At 38.6% G+C, this 3,487-nt stretch overlaps 1 pseudogene; it reads left to right on the forward strand.

The window, feature by feature from the left end:
- Positions 1-3,487, forward strand: part of LOC129392707 (uncharacterized) — a 608,335-nt pseudogene that overhangs the window by 411,194 nt on the left and 193,654 nt on the right.

Genomic DNA, 3,487 nt, shown 5'->3' on the forward strand with positions numbered 1-3,487 from the left:
GCGGGTTCGTGCCCCGGTCCGGGAGGATCCCACGTGCCGCGGAGCGGCTGGGCCCGTGAGCCATGGCCGCTGGGCCTGCGCGTCCGGAGCCTGTGCTCCTCGGCGGGAGAGGCCACAACAGTGAGAGGCCCGCGTAACGCAAAAAAAAAAAAAAAAAAAAAGACATCTTTATTTACATTCACTCTAACTGCAAAGCTAGCATTTCCTTCAATTATGAATGTAGACAGCAAACTACAGTGGTTTTTAGCAGAATCTGTGAGCGTCATCAATCGAATCATGGATCTTTTCGTATCACATTACAGCTGTTGCTGATATCCCCAAATATTATTTATGCACATCATTCACTACTTGGAAATTATGGTAGTTATTAGGTCTACTGCTAGATCTTGTTATTTATTTTTAACATCTTTATTGGAGTATAATTACTTTACAATGGTGTGTTAGTTTCTGCTTTATAACAAAGTGAATCAGCTCTACATATACATATATCTCCATATCTCCTCCCTCTTTCATCTCCCTCCCACCCCTCTAGGGGGCCACAAAGCACCGAGCCGATCTCGCTGTGCTATGCGGCTGCTTCCCACTGGCTATCTATTTTACATTTGGTAGTGTATATCTGTCCATGCCACTCTCTTACTTCGTCCCAGCTTACCCGGTCACAAAGCACCGAGCTGATCTCCCTGTGCTATGCAGCTGCTTCCCAATAGCTATCTATTTTACATTTGGTAGTGTATGTATGTCAATGCTACTCTCTCACTTCATCCCAGATTACCCTTCCCAAGCCATGTCCTCAAATCCATTCTATACATCTGCATCTTAATTCCTGTCCTGTCCCTAGGTTCTCCAGAACCATTTTTAATTTAGATTCAATATATATGTGTTAGCATATGATATTTGTTTTTCTCTTTCTGACTTACTTCACTCTGTAAGACACACTCTAGGTCCATCCACCACACTACAAATAACTCAATTTCATTTCGTTTTATGGCTGAGTAATATTCCATTGTGTATATGTGCCACATCTTCTTTATCCATGCATCTGTCGATGGACACTTAGGTTGCTTCCATGTCCTGGCTATCGTAAACAAGGCAGCAATGAACATTGCGGTACATGACTCTTTTTGAATTATGGTTTTCTTAGGGTATATGCCCAGTAGTGAGATTGCTGAGTCGTATGGTAGTTCTATTTTTACTTTTTTAAGGAACCTCCATACTGTTCTCCATAGTGGCTGTATCAATTTACATTCCCACCAACAGTGCAAGAGGGTTCCCTTTTCTCCACACCCTTTCCAGCATTTATTGTTTGTAGATTATTTGATGATGGCCATTCTGACTGGTGTGAGGTGATACCTCACTGTAGTTTTGATTTGCATTTCTCTAATGATTAGTGATGTTGAGCATCCTTTCATGTGTTTGTTGGCAATCTGTATATCTTCTTTGGAGAAATGTCTATTTAGGTCTTCTGCCCATTTTTGGATTGGGTTGTTTGTTTTTTTGAAATTGAGCTGCATGAACTGCTTGTATATATTGGAGATTAATCCTTTGCCGTTTGCTTCGTTAGCAAATATTTTCTCCAATTCTGAGGGTTGTCTTTTCGTCTTGTTTACAGTTTCCTTTGCTGTGCAAAAGCTTTGAAGTTTCATTAGATCCCATTTGTTTCTTTTTGTTTTTATTTCCATTTCTCTAGGAGGTGGATCAAAAAGGATCTTGCTGTGATTTATGTCATAGAGTGTTCTGCCTATGTTTACCTCTAAGAGTTTTATAGTGTCTGGCCTTACATTTAGGTCTTTAATCCATTTTGAGTTTATTTTTGTGTTTGGTGTTAAGGAGTGTCCTAATTTCATTCTTTTACATGTAGCTGTCCAGTTTTCCCAGCACCACTTATTGAAGAGGCTGTCTTTTCTCCATTGTATATCCTTTCCTCCTTTGTCATAGATTAGTTGACAATAGGTGTGTGGGTTTATCTCTGGGCTTTCTATCCTGTTCCATTGATCTATATTTCTCTTTTTCTGCCAGTACCATATTGTCTTGATTACTGTAGCGTTCTAGTATAGTCTGAAGTCAGGGAGCCTGATTCCTCTAGCTCTGTTTCTCTTTCTCAAGATTGCTTTGGCTATTTGGGGTCTTTTGTGTTTCCATACAAATTGTGAAATTTTTTGTTCTAGTTCTGTGAAAAATGCCATCAGTAGTTTGATAGGGATTGCATTGAATCTGTAGATTGCTTTGGATAGTATAGTCATTTTCACAATGTTGATTCTTCCTGTACAAGAACATGGTATATCTCTCCATCTGTTTGTATCATGTTTAATTTCTTTCATCAGTGTCTTATCGTTTTCTGCATACAGATTTTTGTCTCCATAGGTAGGTTTATTCCTAGGTATTTTATTCTTTTTCTTGCATTGGTAAATGGGAGTTTTTCCTTAATTTCTCTTTCAGATCTTTTATCATTAGTGTATAGGAATGCAAGAGATTTCTGTGCATTACTTTTGTATCCTGCTACTTTACCAAATTCATTGATTAGCTCTGGTAGTTTTGTGGTAGCATCTTTAGGAGTCTCTATGTATAGTATCATGTCATCTGCAAATAGTGACAGCTTTATTTCTTCTTTTCTGAATTGGATTCCTTTTATATCTTTTTCTTCTCTGATTGCTGTGGCTAAAACTCCCAAAACTATGTTGAATAATAGTGGTGAGAGTGGAGAACCTTGTGTTGTTCCTGATCTTAGAGGAAGTGGTTTCAGTTTTTCACCATGGAGAACGATGTTGGCTGGGAGTTTGTCATATATGGCCTTTATTATGTTGAGGTAAGTTCCCTCTATGCCTACTTTCTGGAGGGTTTTTATCATAAATGGGTGTTGAATTTTGTCAAAATCTTTTTCTGCATCTATTGAGATGATCATATGATTTTTCTCCTTCAATTTGTTAATGTGGTTTATCACATTGATTGATTTGCGTATATTGAAGAATCCTTGCATTCCTGGGATAACCCCACTTGATCATGATGTGTGATCCTTTTAATGTGCTGTTGCATTCTGTTTGCTAGTATTTTGTTGAGGATTTTTGCATCTCTGTTCATCAGTGATATTGGCCTGTAGTTTTCTTTCTTTGTGACACCTTTGTCTGGTTTTGGTACCAGGGTGATGTTGGCCTCATAGAATGAGTTTGGGAGTGTTCCACCCTCTGCTATATTTTGGAAGAGTTTGAGAAGGATGGGTGTTAGTTCTACTCTAAAGGTTTGATAGGATTTGTCTGGGAAGCCATCTGGTCCTGGGCTTTTGTTTGTTGGAAGATTTTTAATCTTCAGTTTCAATTTCAGTGCTTGTGATTGGTCTGTTTATATTTTCTATTTCTTCCTGGTTCAGTCTCGGAGGTTCTGCTTTTCTAAGAATTTGTCCATTTCTTCCAAGTTGTCCATTTTTTTGGCATTAGTTGCTTGTAGTAATCTCTCATGATCCTTTGTATTTTTGCAGTGTCAGTTGTTACTTCTC

This window comes from Physeter macrocephalus, chromosome 14 (assembly GCF_002837175.3).
Source record: "Physeter macrocephalus isolate SW-GA chromosome 14, ASM283717v5, whole genome shotgun sequence".
Classification (NCBI taxonomy): Eukaryota; Metazoa; Chordata; class Mammalia; order Artiodactyla; family Physeteridae; genus Physeter; species Physeter macrocephalus.